Source organism: Lynx rufus, unplaced genomic scaffold (assembly GCF_022079265.1).
Source record: "Lynx rufus isolate CCGP_SWC_20201006 ecotype Redwood Valley unplaced genomic scaffold, mLynRuf1.p SCAF_13, whole genome shotgun sequence".
NCBI lineage: Eukaryota > Metazoa > Chordata > Mammalia > Carnivora > Felidae > Lynx > Lynx rufus.
In genome coordinates this window covers 54,464,990-54,480,758 of record NW_025814827.1, presented here as the reverse complement: position 1 = coordinate 54,480,758, position 15,769 = coordinate 54,464,990, and the positions used below count along the sequence as shown (strand labels likewise).

Below are 15,769 nucleotides of genomic sequence, written 5' to 3'. Positions count from 1 at the left end.
TTGTTCTTTTAAATTTTCATTTTGGACTGTTTTTCCTACACTGGAGCAAAAACCTGAACGTTTACAACATTCCTTTAAAACAAATGGGTAAACTATTTTTCTTCAAACGTAAGGATTGTCATTTTTAAAGCATACGTGTACTGCCTCCCCCACCCCCTGAGCCATCACCCCAGAGACCTAAACTTTTCGTATCGTCTAGGCTAGGAAAAAGCAAACAGGAAAATTTTTTCACGTTCTAGGGCAATAATTTTATTACAATTTAATAAGCACAACATGTCGGATAAGAGATTCCGATTAATGACTGTTTGCGCTAGCGTTAAATGTCTCAGGATGGCTGGATCTCATATTTAGCCAACAATCACATGCAACTATTCCTACAGGACCCACACGAAGCCCAGGCGGACCCTTGCCTCCAGCGTACCTCACCAGGTCAGTGACCGTTTTCTTATCTGAATACTCCGGTTCCCCTACTAACTTCTCGTCGGTGCTTCCCTTCCTGAATGCCCACTGTGTGTTGTCCGTGGGCACCTGCACTCAAGGAGCCCCCACCAATCCTCAACAAAGGGGAGCTTAATGCAGGATATTTCTGAGATCCAGGATCAAGGGTCTTTCCTTCACTAATATTTTTGCATGAGGTCATGATTTGCTTTCAAATCTGTTCCGGGTATTTTTTCTTTTCTCTTTCTCCTTCTCCTCCTTCTCCTTCTTTTTTTAAATAAGTTCTCAAACACAAAATTCTGCTTTACCATAATTTGTCAAGGATATATTTAGATCTTTCCCTTATTTCCAGCAAGTCAATTTCTCAAGTGTTCTTGCTTTTCTTGACAATGTTATTATGAACCTCTACCTTCCTCAAACCTACACACTATGAATTGAAAAAAAAAACAACAACAACAAAAACCCAAATCCCTACCTTCTTACTTCTAAGAACACTTTCAGCTAGTTGACAAGAAAATTCCAGCAAAATGCTGCTGGGATAATTCTGCTGCATTTCAGTTACTAAGTCAGTCAGTTGGATCCATAGCTTAGTAGGGATTATAATATAAATGTACTTATGATTATTGTGCTGTGCAGAAGTAGGCAGTTTACCCCCGCAATTGTGAGTTAGTGTCTGCAGTGTCTGAAAGGCACTTTGAAAATAGCATGGGTGTTAAGTATCATTATGACTGGCAAGAGGAAATAAAAGGGGCATTTTTTTTCAATGGGAAAATTTATAAAATATAATTGAAGAGTGATTATTATCAAAGAATATTCCAGCTGGAAGGGATCTTAGAAATCTCTATTCCAACTTCCTCATTTGCTTCAGAAGCAAAACACACAATAATTTTAAAATAGAAAACTCAGTTTTCTATCCTAACATTAATCTTTGCTATAAGTATAGACTTGGGATTTTTAAAAATTTAATATTCAGATATATTTAAGACACTACTACTGTGTGTGTATGTGCACATTTCTGATTAAATTCCTATTCTAACATGCACATTACTCCCTTCAAAACTCCTTTGGCATTTTTGATAATGCAGCTGTCTTGCTGAATACTGTTTTCAGTTTCTAGAGTGTTAATTGCACATTATGGTAGCTTGGTGTGAATGATCCCACATGAATAAAATCTGCAGTCTTTTTTTTTTTTTTTTTTTTAAGATTGTTGGGGGGAGCTTCTGGGAGGCAGGAGGGTTGAAAAACTTCAAAAGTGTCCACTCTCTTTTTGAGGCAGTAATTAGGATCCAGAAAGCTCCTTATTAATAACAGTTCATAATTTATGGGCATCTCAGGACTCCCAATTATCAAGTTCAAAATAAACCACTGCACTTCACAGAAGAAATGGGCTGGTTTGAGAGAACATAGACTGTTCTCCAAAAAGCTGGATTCAGAAGAAGGCCAGGAGAGCAACAGCCACCAACCTACAGAGGACCCTAAAGCTTCACAGAAAATATAAGGAGAGGTTTATTTACTAGGAGGCCCAAGAGGCATGCTCCAGTAACAACAGATGGCAGGCCAACTGCCTCCTGGAATGATAGGAACATTGACTTTAGTGTAGTGCTGCAGGGGTTATTCAAGCCTGGCCATTGATGGCCTTTCTTTTCCTGCCTTTTCTTCACGTAGGGCTCAGGCTCTACTCTCAGTAAATGCTGCCAATGCATAAATAATACGGAGTTTTATTAAAAAAAATTATTAGTCAGTCTGGGGATCCCACATGTCTTCATCAGGTCTTCCATCCATGAGCCCTACCTGTATAGTTATTCTTCTTTGTTCCTCAGATCCTCTAGAAACGAAAGGGTGCATCCCAGTACATGCTAGCATCACACACAAGTATCTTGTAAGTGGTTTCATGCTATTCTATCCCATGGCATTTTTATGGCACTGGAACTTCTCTTGATTTATATGTTTTGCACTTATGCAGGTGATGTGGGGCTGTAATGACAGTTCCTAATTTTACAACCAACATAAATATGTTAAACAGGAGCCCATTATGCCCCCGGTTGAAGCCCAGCTCTGACTCCAGCATTACTGGTAACGAATAGATGTTAAATATGCGCTTCTTGTTTTGTATTTTGTAGCCTATCGCATTTGGAGAATGGAGACAATAATCTGGTAACTCAGGAACAGTGCAGATGCAGTTATTCTGTTCCTCTCTGTTCATCTCATTCCGCTAACAGAGTATCATTAATGCCTAAGAAAAACTAAAGAGGTGTTTCCTCTGTGAGTCCATCATTTTCAGCAAAGTAATACACAGCTTATGTATGAGGCTCTCTCAGATTTTTGATGTTTGGAAGTTAACAGTTTCTAAAACCATGTGGTTGTCTAGACACAACGTACACTTATTGATGAATAATGGGTCGCTGTTTCATCTCATTTACAGACATATTTCACTTATTTGTTTCCTCAGATAAAAGACATTACCTTTTGAAATTTAAAGAGCACTAATTAAATTACCCGAACAAAAACACAAAACAACACATTGCTAAACAAATGGAACATGGAACCCTTATCTGTGACTAATGTGTCCCTGACTCACTGACAGTGAAGTGTGAGAATTGTGTTAATTGAACAGCTTATACAAACAGTTGAAAGAAAGAAAAAAAAAAACAGCAATACAGTAATTCAACTTCAAATCTGATTCAGCATTTACTGAGTATCAACTTGCTGTTGAAAATCGCTAACTACTGTAAGGTACCTGGTGTCATAAAACCTTATAAACAGTCCAAAAGAAAATTGTAAGCAATTCAAAACAAACCTAGGCCCAGCACCTAATTATCAACAAACACCGCAACACTCATGTTTTGCCAGGGTTAAAAATAAAGCACCTAGAGTTTTAAGAGACTTTAAATGCAAGAAATATATAGAGCGAGGGATTTTTAAATATCAACCAGAGAAATTCTGATTGTTTCAGGAATCTAAAAAGATACGATGAATCATAAGAACTGTGAATTTGACTTTTTTCTCATTAAAAAATGGAAGACACAGAAGGAAACCACAATCTGAAACATGTACCTGAAAAATTAGTTCTGTCCCTCAACAATGTCAGCAAAAATATTCCAGTATAGACTCTGCCTAGCTCATGAGGTGGTCTTTGAGAATTAATTCGGTGCAGTAAAAGATGATCCCCCTTTTGGGAAATAGACCACACACCCCCAGTCATATTCCTACCCAGCACTTGTCACCTTCGGGGATACACAATCGCCAGGAAGGCTGAGGATTAGCGCTCAGTGGGAGTTTGACCTATTCAGCCAAAAGGTCAGCTTGCCACAGAAGAACCCATTACAAAACAGAAACAGGACAGCTCAGTGGACACACATAATGAAAGAGGAAAAGTCTAGGGCCCTACTTGCCTTGTGTCCTGCACTGCCCTTTTCCTTCCTAAATCTCCCCAACCCCCATTTCCAGAAAGGGTGGAGCTGCCCCAGCTCCCAGCACCCAGGGTGGTGCTGTCTCACCAGCACAGTTCACAATGGGAAGGTAAACCACAGGCAGGAGAGAGAAGGGGGCTTGTTTCTTAAGAGATCATTTGAAAAAAGATATGTGAAGAGGAAGATGACATTGTGAGTCAGGGTTTCCAAAGGATGGTTTTATTAGGAAGAAGTGGTCATTGGCAAGTAGGGAAGACCATGGCAGAGGCATTTTCACATCCAGCCCCCCTCCATGGGGAGCAGAATGGCAAAATGGATAAATGCAGGTAGTATTTCAAGAACAGAATCACCCACCTAGTAAAAAGGCAAACTTTATGGCTGCCCTCTGAACCCATCCTTCGAGGGGCAAGGCTCTGTTCCCACACTAAGCATGGGGGGTAGGGAGGACGAAAGGGCATGCTTAATGGAATCTCGGACATCACTCCCTGGGCTTTAGCACTTGGTCTGAGCAAAGTCAGGGTCTGGGAAAGAATGAAGTATAGAATGCTTAATGAGTCTTTCCATGGCTACCGAAGAAAAGAAAAGGGATTTCCCTTGAAGAATCTCAATTAGCCTCCCCTCACTGTAGGCCAAGGGAAACCAGGAAGGGTTTTCCCAGGAGCCTAAGAAGTTTACAAGAAGAGTGTGTGTGCCTGTGTTTCCCTATCAAAATAACAATTTCTACGTCTTTACTTAATATGGGACCTAATCTTCAATCTGAAACTGGTCCTCACAGCTTTGCCTACTGCCCATATCACAATTTGCATCCTTTCAACCGTAAACCCTTCACTGGTTGGGCATGGCTTAGAAACCAAGGGAATTTCAGGTTGGGAAGGAGAGGGGACACTGGAAAAAGTAGAGCTCAATACCAACTTAACGAATACAGCAGCACTGTCACTGAAACTGTTGTCCCCAGCACAATATATGGTGTTTCCACACAATTCATCATGCTAATATCTGAAAAGAAATAATAACGAAGCTTTTTCAATATACTTTCACCAATATTAGTGTTTTTTTTTTCTTTTTAAAATACAGATGACCAGGGGCGCCTGGGTGGCGCAGTCGGTTAAGCGTCCGACTTCAGCCAGGTCACGATCTCGCGGTCCGTGAGTTCGAGCCCCGCGTCAGGCTCTGGGCTGATGGCTCGGAGCCTGGAGCCTGTTTCTGATTCTGTGTCTCCCTCTCTCTCTGCCCCTCCCCCGTTCATGCTCTGTCTCTCTCTGTCCCAAAAATAAATAAATGTTAAAATACAGATGACCAAAATCAAGAGTCGGACACTTAACCAACTGAGCCACCCAGGCACCCTAGTAATTTTTAAACATCACAAAATACATCTTTATAGTTCATATCCCAGAACCCTATGAACACATTACATTACAAATTAAGACAAAAGAGAGGTATTTAATCCACTAAAATAATTGGAACTCTAAAAAGTCTTATGCCGATTTAAAAATTCTTTGATGCAACACATATTTTAACTTCTCCCACAATTTGAGTATGGACTGAATGCATTAGCCAAAAGCATTAGAGATGATAAGACTGTGAAAGTATTAATAAATATAAATAAATTGTTTAATTTGGGAAAAAGAAACCATGTCTGCTTTTCTCAAAAAAAAGGGGACGGAGGGATACCTATATGGCTTTAACTAGTAAGAACTAAGGGGAAAACATGCAGCCTTCAATAAATCTGGTTAGCTTAGGGTTTGTACCTCATGCATTTCTTATCTTCTGAAGAACTTCATAGTGGCCATATGATTTTGAAAGACTTTTCCTTATGATTTTTTACATCAAAATGGTAAAGTCATCTAAGAGGGAAATAGCACCCAAACACTGCTGTAATAAGTCTGGACAATGCTTCTGCGCATTTGGTCAGCAACAAGTTACAGGGACTTCTTTTACGCCATTGTTTCCTTTCGAAGACTGACTTTGCCCCCTCTGCCTTCCTTTTCCTTGAAGGAAATGAGAGTTTCTAGCTACCAAAGAAGGCACTTCTCCATCTGTAGCTGGGGAAAAGGAAACATAGCCTTTGTCTGACAATCTGGTAGTTACTACTGGAACTATTATATGTCCCTCATAAGGGCTACGATAAAGGGTGATTAACATTCTTCATGAGAGAACTGAAACTTCCCGTTGACAATGAAATTCTTAAGGCAAAGGGTTAAGCTGCTGCTTAGAGTGACAGCACCTGAGAGAATGATGAAGCTCTAACATCAGCATCTCTTGGAAAGAAACCTCGGGAAGATGCAGGCGTGATCCACAGTCTGTGTGGGGTACATGCGGGGAATCTTTAAGTGATTCCAGAAGACACAGGCAGAGAAGAGCAGAGCATCAGACCGGACAACAGATGAGGAAATGCTTGTTAGAAATCTAACAGGACTTTGCAAAAAAAGGAAGATGGTGTTACTTGATTATTGCCATTTTACTTTCTTCATTGTGTCAAAATAACAATATATACATAAAAAGAGGGCACTTTTAAAGGACCAAAGTCCTACAGTAACTTAAAAGACATCCAAGTCTTTACAGAATGTTTCTTGGCTTCAACAACTTGCTACAGGGGCTGCTTTGGGGTGTAAAGTTTAAAGCTAATTTCATCCTCTTTGCACAGCAAAGGGTATGAGCATTTCCTCTTTTCTTTACAAAATAAATAAAGGTAGGAAGGTTATTGATCATGACTGATTCCAGTCTTTCAATTCCCAGCAGAGATATGGAATATGGTGGCTTGCACTCCCTCTCCACCCGGGGAAGCTTAAGGAGTGTGGCAGTTATAAGGTGACTTCAGAATGAAGGATGTAGAATCTTTGAGTGGTGGGAGTCTTGATTGTTACCTAACATGAACCCAGCCAGGAGAGAGAAACGATTTCTGGCTTCAGGCTACAGCAACAAACACATACTGACCCTTAACACACGGCAGCTGCTCTTCTAGGTACTAGGCATACAAAGATGATATAAGATGCAACCCACTGCGTGAGGCCATGCTGTGTAATAGAGGCCAAGTGGGCCATACAGACACTGGCTGGGGCTCAGAGCCTGAACAGATGCCTGCTTCCTGACTACGATGGGCAGGCTATAGTTTTGAGTTTCTTCTTTTGTTGTTATTATTGTTTTTGTTCTTATTCAAATTCCCCTGCTTCCAATGACCACTTTCCTCTACAAATCGCCCACTCTTTGTCAGGAAGAAATACTGTGTGTTCTCATGAATTAAGTGCATAGTTTACAAAAAGGACACCAAGTACTCTCTGATCACAGCTCTTAAAGGGAAAAAGAGATCACATCAAATTTGAGATTTCAATGCCAGAGTCACTCTGCAAAATTTAATGCTTATCTTTTAATTGATAGAAATGATCTCCCTCACTAATAAGCTGAAAATATTTTCAGAATTTTCAATTTTTAATGGGGGCTGCATTTGGTTTGCTCCCTCAGTAGGGTCTGGAGAGAAAATGCAAGGCTTATACTTTCATTTTGAAAATGCTCTTAAAATCTTTTCAGTTGAGTGCTACCATATTGTTGTCACCCCTTCTGACCTCAGGGGCTCAAAGACTGTTAGGGACATGATCCTAACCCAACAGGAAGGGGTAGAGATTAGCCATGAATCACTATGATGTAGGTCAGCACTTGATGGTAAAAGGAAGAGGTCCACATCTGTTATCTTGATTTTTTTCCCAAGCCTGATCCCAAAATTTCATGTTATGACATTTGTAACATCTGCTACAAATTCTGAGGTAAGTCAGGCACAACCTTATTACTTCTAGTCTAATGCTCCATTCATCCTTCAGGCTTTCCCAGGCCACTGATATGACAGGGAGTGAAGAAACGCTGGATTGGAAGGAAGCAGCTTGTGTTTCTGTGGGAGGAAGAAGGCAATGTCTCTGGCCCTCTCCCTCTTCTCTTCCTTACGCATCCATTCATATATTCAATCATATTTGTATTTCCTCCCCTACACGCCCCCCCCTTTTGTGCCACAAAGCTTGGCAGTGCATTTAGGGACTTTCTTTCTGCCCAAAGTATGGTCAACATAAATAGCTCCATGAGGCACTGGGGTGTTGGCCCAAATGACACAATGTTCTGCTGATAATAGCACCTGCTTGAAAGTCATTCTGATCAATTTCCAAAGCCTAACCGTCTCAGGCTACGGTATTACATTTATTCATCCAGAACTTAGTGAACCCTTAGCAATATGCAAGATATTAACCTCGCTGACCTAGGTGCTGGAGATCTAGGCCAGGCTCCTATTTTCATTTATAGATGCTTTCTTTTTATGTCAGCTAAAGAAAGCTAAAAGCATCCATGGAAAATATGCGTTGAGGCTCTGTTCTGGGCTGGGCACGGTTAGAGAATATTCAAATGAAAAGGTACCACCACCCTGACCCTCCAGGTGATCAGGGTCTAGTAAGCAGAAAGACACATCAACAAATGAATAACATATAATAAATGTGCAACTACCAACTCAACTCGGGATGGGTGAAGGGAAAATGGGGGCAGGAGAGGCCTCAGAAAAGGGGTATAGAGGAACTGGGGTATGGAAGGTGAGGTCACAAGGACAGTGAAATACAGCAGTCAAAACCCCGAGTGCTCATTTTGGCATCATATACTGAAAAAAAAAAAAAAAGATTCTGGGATCTACTGGTCATATGTGAAGGACAAATGCATGTTAACGTAGTTATGAATAGCAAGGTGGTTGGCTCATCTTCTTGCCCACTCCAACCTGCTTTCCCCTAAGCGGCAACACCACTGGACTGTCACACTCCTACAGTCACTTGCGAGGCTGGGTACTCACCCCCCAATACCACAGCACTTTCTTGAGGCTCAATACTATTGCTCATAGTCACATGATTATACCAACGAAGACGAAGGTCCACTGAGCTTGGTGTGAAATCCCTGACTTCACACTGCTCCCGAAATACGTAAACACACGGCTTATGGAAAAGCCCCTGAAGCAAACACCCACCTCACAGGACCCAGAACATCATTGTGTGAGATGACTCAGTCACCAAATGGGCTGTCACATCACCTGGGGAGTTCTGAAAGGGATGACAGTGATTCAGGTCCTTATTGTAGGATGCCTGATTCCTTCCCCAAACGCTGCCTGCCCTCTGCTTGCAGGAAGAGTTCAATGGCAGACGGTTATGAACAGGGGAAAGGTTTTGGGTTCTGAAGTCAGGCTGGCCCCGTTTTGAATCCTTCATTTATCCCTAATTAGCTGGGTGGTTTTGAACAACTTAGGCCCTGTGGACCCCAACTTCCCGTTCTGTCAGAAGGGTCACTGTTTCATATGTGAGCCATGTGGCAAACCCCTGCCCTGCCTTAATTTTCCTTCTGGAACTTCTTCACCTATTGTCTCCTCCTCCACTGGTCTTTTACCTTCATAGCTCGAGAAACTGTTTTGTGTACTGCTGAAACCCTGACAGAATAGGGCCTGGAACACAGAGCGTGAACAGCAAGTAACTGTGAAGAAATGAACTTTCTAGAGCCCAGTGCTGAGCCCAAGGGAGGCGTTCAGGACATATCACCTTTCTCCTCCTTGGTATGAAAAGCAGAGGGTAGGCCCAAGATGGCTGTTCTAAATCTCTATCTTTATTCCAATTTTAACAGGATATCGGGACTACATTTTGCCTAAATATTAGAAATACTTAGGACTTATTATTATTTTTTTAATATTAGGAATATTTCGTTCCTCTGTATGTTGTCCCCGGTGTCTGCCTTTCCTGTGGCATGATATCAAATCTACAGTGTCACCACAAACCCTGTGAGCCAACTGCAATCAGGGCCTCAAACCAGTGCAAACATTTCACACATACTTGGGCAAAGAGCCAGAAATTCACTGAGTGTCAGCAACTGCCCAGTGAATTTTCCTTTGAAGGATTCACTCATGGCCTATTCCAGCGGTAATTGGCATTCATTTTAAGATGCTGAATGCCTCAGACATAACTTGATTAGGTAAATGTACACAGCCACCACCACTGGAAACCCAAATCAGCTCTTACAACCCCACCATCTTCCTTCTGATTTCATATAAACAAAAGCCCACACAATTATCAATGGTAAATGAGCAGGCGCTAGGTCTTGCTTATGTTAGCAGATCAAGGTCTGCATCATCATTGCCATCTGCCTCTTAGGAACCTAGAGCGTCTATGATTTAGGCAGAGTTAGAAACTAAGAAATGTGGGCCCTATTTGGAGTGTACAGATAGTAAACAGGCTGACAAGACTGTCAGACCTAGACTGAAGAACACACACAAGCATATGCTTTCACCCTTATCACCACCATGAAACTTAACAAGGAGAAAACCTCTAATGTGAGAACCTAGTATTTAGATTTAAGGCTCAGCTCAAGCCTCTATCAGAAGTGCTTAACGTGCTACTTTCTTGAGTAACAGAGCCGTTTCAACAAACCCTCTTCCTGAGGCGATACTCAAACACAAAATTGTGTGTATACCATTACAAAAATCCCAGAGAGCCCCAGCAACACATCTAACGACCTCAGGTCAAGAACTCTTCTTTAGACAACAGCCAAGCGTCCACATACATCCTGTACCAGGCTGGCACTAAAGGCGACTGAACAAATGATTCCTTGAATGAATGAGTAAGTAATCAAATGAATACTTAAATGAATGAATGCAAGAGACCCAGGCAAGAGAGAACACAGAACTCAAGCAGACACTTGTATTCTGTGTGGAACCACGAGACTGAAAGCCGCAGCCAGTAAGTTGGTTTATTCACAAAAATTGCTTTGTAGAATTATACACAGCTCCTCCCCTTCTAAATGCAGACGGAGGGAGGAAAGGAAAAAGAGATAATGAAGGTTTGCAAATGAAGTGGGTACAACTGTGCAATCAATCAACATTTTCTGAAAAAGAATCTGCATCACTTGCCAAAAATCTGAACTGAATAACTGAACCAGCATTCTGATGAGAATGGACTTTGCCACTAGCCAGTCATTTTTATTTGTCTTCCAGCTGTCTTGATTCTTTTATTCCAGGAAGCTACTGGGCTCTTCAGTTTAGTGGGTTCAGACATGGCAATTTATTTAACCACGGTCAAATGCATACTCCATGTTTATTCTTCTAATAAACCTTTACTGAGCATTGACTCTGTGCCAACTATTATGCCGGTTGGAAAGGATACAATTCAAACCCTCGTCTAAATATTAACTGAGGGCCTACTAAGTGCCAGGCACTCTAGTGACAAGGCATAGAAGAGTGAGCAAATCAGACACACTTGACTACATGGAGCTGACTCTTGGGGGGGGGTGAGATAATGACAATACATACTCATCTAATTATGTAATTAGCATGAAGAAAAAAATAAAGGGAAGAAGGGGAAAAGGTGGAAGGTGGTAGGGATTTCTGGGTAAGACAGAAAAATCAGCAAAGACCTCTCTAACAATATACCAGAGTAGAGATACAGATAAAATAAAGGAATGATATGATGTCCAGGTGAAGGGGGGACAAAGTATAAAGTCCCTGAGATGGGAGACACTTGTCAGGTTCAGGAAATGGCAAGGCATCAGTCCTGTCAAGGAACCTAGATTCTGAGGAGACAAAAATATGAACTGTCATAAAACGATCGTTCTCTTGGAAGATCTCAGGAAAGGGAACATCTGACTCCAGTGAAATTCAAGGATTTAAGAGAGAAGAGGATGCTTCAGATAGAAAGGAGTAGAAATTTCCCAGGAATACAAGCCAGGGACTGGTGTGGGTGGGAGGCATGGCTGAGGCAGAGAGAAGGACACACACGATGGCACAAATTGAGCAAGACACGTGAGTTCCCCTGCAGGGAAACAAATGTCACGTTTATAGGCCGAGCCACACACGGCCTTACCAACACCGCAAAGGAGTTCATAATTTACACACAGTAACTGGGACGCCTCCTAAGAGTCCGAGGAGAAGAGGGACACGAGCACATGCGAGTAGGCTGGCAACACGGTGGTGCTGCACAGGGTAGAAATGGGTTTGCAGGCAAGATGAAAATGTAGCTACTGCAAAGTCTAGGCAAGAAAGGATGGTAATTTAATCCCGGGAAGGAAGTCAGAAAGATTGCAGCGAGGAGTTCGGTCCTAAAGACATTCAGAAGGTGAGTTTGGGAGAGTTTGCGACTGACTATTAAGGGAAAAAGAAGAGTCAGCGTGAAGGCCAGGTGTTTGGGTGGCAAACAGTGTAGATGGTTTAATCATTCAACGGGACATTTAGAAGAGAAGGTGCTAAGAAGATGGGGCGTTGAACTGGGTGGCTTGAGGACAGGCCCAGTGAGAGGGGAGGCCTGGCAGACCCAAGGCTTCACGGAGAGGCATGGCAGAGGTGAGGACAAGAATGCAGGTCATCGGGGTACAGTAGGCGGAGAAGCGGCAGAAGGGCAGAATAAGGCACAGCTGGGGGCCGACCTGGGGAACAACTGCATTCATAGAGAGGAAGGGGAGTCAGCAAAGAGCCTGAGAATGAACCATCAGAGGGGTAGAAGGTGGATAAAGAGGTGACAGTGTCCTACCTACAAAGAAGAAGAGCCAGAACATTTAAAGGAATGACTCTTCAGCTACGTCAAATGCAATGATGACCTTGGGTGGAGGCGCTGCCATCCACTGAGCAGTAAATGAGAGGTGACAACCATGAGTTACACACTTTAAATTCGTTTTTTAGAAATCTGTAAGTGAAGGGAAGGAGAGTAAGGGCAAAAGGACGGGCAAAGAATACCAAGTGAGAGAACACCCAGGATGAAAACCTTTTTTATAAATGTTTATTTACGTGAGAGAGAGAGAGAGGGCGCGTGCGCGCAAGCATGTGAGTGGGGCAGAGAGGGAGACAGAGAATCCAAAATGGGCTCTGCTCAGATAGCAGAGGGCTCCCCGCAGGGCTCGAACTCACGAACTGTGAGATCATGACCTGAGCCAAAGTCAGACACTTAACCAACTGAGCCAACCAGCCACCCCAAAAACTTTCTAAATAAGTGATCTGAGAAAGTTTATACCCTGAGAAGAAGCAACAAGCTACAGGCCCAAGATATAGAAGATGGACAACCTCAGAGAAGCTATAGAACTGTCCAGAGTTTAGGTTAGGCTGAGAAATAGGTAACACATAACTTAAAAAAATCATTTTTCTATAACCTGAATCTACAAAAATGATGCTCGGTGAAGAGGTGCCTCATCCAGCCAACAGGATCTCAGCTTCAGATCGAGCGCTTCTAGATGATGGTCAAACAACATAGTCACCTACAATTTGCATTCATAAGTGTATCTCTATAGGGAAATACATCTAAATACATCTAAACCAAGGCATCACTGTCCCCCTGAAACCATCCTTTTTCCCTGTATGGTCTGGAGTCTCCATTCTGCTGCTTTTCAGGCTCATCGTTTCAGACCAGTTTACTCTTCCTTGTCTCCACCGTGTAAGTTGGGAAATCAAGGATTCTTTCCTAAGATCCAGGTCTCCACTCATTAAAGAGGATGCTCTTTCTTGGTCCACTTGGTTATCAGTCTCTCTTTCCTTGTATCTCTCACGATGGCAGATGCCTTTTAAAATGTTGTAAATGGAGAAGTTACTTGGAGCTGTTTTTGGAGTCTCTATAACTCTTCGATCACAAGAGCAGTAAATAATTCTTCCTTGCAGCCAAGGTCTGTCAAATACCCATAGGCAACTACTGCAACAGATTATTAATATACCTAGGTGTGACCTAGAAGAATATTAAGTAATCAGAGAAAACAAAAGTATCTTTTATTTGTTGGGAAAACAATTGAAAGGGCCAAGAAGGACCTCATATTCCTTCCGCATTATTCAATGAGTTTTGATTAAGCCAGTAAAGAAAGAAACCAAGAAGTGCTCTGTGTAGGAGAGAACAAAGCCTTGTTTCTCAAGAATTATGTCTTCCAGAAAACAGCTAGAAGGCAAGGGAGAAAGACCATGTCTCCTGGAATTTCAAAAATATTGTTGAAACAAACGTCACCCTCAGCACTCAGCAGAAAATAGAAAACGTCCATTTGGCTCTTTGAACTCACTCCTCTTAGCTTCTCTCTCTTCTTCCCTTTGAACACAGCTCACTTTGGGGCTTCCAGAATGTGACAAGGACGATGTGGTCGCTTATTTTCTGGGCCCACTTCACTTTGATTTGTGTCATTGCTACCATTTCCTCTTCTGTCTTCATAAATGAACCCACGGTTGAGAGACAGAGTAAGCTCCATGTATTGTCTTCAGAAGTGTATTTACCTCATTTACTGACGTTACTCTTTTAGAAGGAACCTCTTCCATAGGTAGCATCTCACCATGGGTCTAACTCTGGCCTCTGTAATACTCATCAAAGGGTCTTCATGTCTTTATTCATCTGAGTATTTACAAGTACTTAAAAAGATGGGCAGAGAGTTATGGTTTAGTAGAAAGAGCATAAATGTTTGGGACAAAGGCCTTACTTTTAGTCTCAGCTATATCATTTACCACATGGCGAACAAGGGTAAAACACACGACATCTGGGCCTTGGTTTCCCCATCTGTAGAATGAGGTAACAATTCCTTGTCCAAAGAGTTGTGGAAAGGGCTCAATATCAGTATCTGTGACCATTTTCTAGCATAGTCAACAGTAAGGAGTAAATAAATCTTAATGCAATCTGGGTTTTTAAAAATCTCTCTGCAGCAAAATAAAAATGGGTGCTGGTTCAATGGAGTACTACAGGGCAATGAGAAAGAACGAAATATGGCCCTTTGTAGCAACGTGGATGAACTGGAGAGTGTGATGCTAAGTGAAATAAGCCATACAGAGAAAGACAGATACCATATGGTTTCACTCTTATGTGGATCCTGAGAAACTTAACAGGAACCCATGGGGGAGGGGAAGGAAAAAAAAAAAAAAAGAGAGAGGTTAGAGTGGGAGAAAGCCAAAGCATAAGAGACTCTTAAAAACTGAGAACAAACTGAGGGTTGATGGGGGGTGGGAGGGAGGGGAGGGTGGGTGATGGGTACTGAGGAGGGCACCTTTTGGGATGAGCACTGGGTGTTGTATGGAAACCATTTTGACAATAAATTTCATATATTGAGAAAGAAATGGGTGCTGGTAAAATGCTTTTGATGAAGAAGATTAAAGAGAGTCAGTAAGGCGATATTATATAAATAGAACTTATCTGTTACCTCCTAGGTTGTGTGTGACCTTGAGTCAGGTAGCAAAATGTCGGAGAAATATGGTTACCAAAAAGATGAACGTAACACTAGCCATTCCAGAATGTTGGTTAAGGATTAAATGAGATGATGTGTGTGAAGTGCCTCGAACAGTTTTGGACACAGTTGAGGTAGTAATAAACTGTTAGCTCCCTTTCCTTTCTCAAAGATGTGTAGTCTAGAAATCACATGAAAATCAAAAACCCAGAAACAAAAACCTCTGCATCTCTGGCTAAATAAATCACATGTTGTGGCTTTGTTCACAAACAGGAGTGATGAAAACAGTTACTGGAGATATAACGTTTTGGCATACATGAAAATCGTCAAGACTGTTGCTGAACTTTAGCACCATAATGTCTATTTTTAGCATAATAAACTTTTATGAAAGTCAACACGCCTGTGAGGCGCTTGAGTGGAGTCTCTATAACTCTTTTTGTCAGTTAAGCGTCCGACTATGGCTCAGGTCATGATCTCACGGTTCCTGAGTTCCAGCCCCGCATCGGGCTCTGTGCTGACAGCTCAGAGCCTGGAGCTTGCTTCAGATTCTGTGTCTCCCTCTCTTTCTGCCCCTCTTCCACTTGTGCTCTCTCAAAAATGAATAAATGTTAAAAAAAAAAAAGTTGAAAAGTAAATGGAAAAGGTGATGTGCTCGCATGGGGCGTTCGAATACCTACGTGCACGTACCTGTAGAAGCAGGTGTGTATGCGGCCATATATATACTTAAAAAATCTATACGCCTATTCTCAACTTCTTAA

General features: G+C 41.9%; 1 protein-coding gene across 2 annotated transcripts in view; it reads right to left on the bottom strand.

The window, feature by feature from the left end:
- The window catches only part of NPAS3 (neuronal PAS domain protein 3), an 849,973-nt gene that overhangs the window by 439,225 nt on the left and 394,979 nt on the right, over positions 1 to 15,769 (bottom strand). The window lies entirely within an intron of this gene.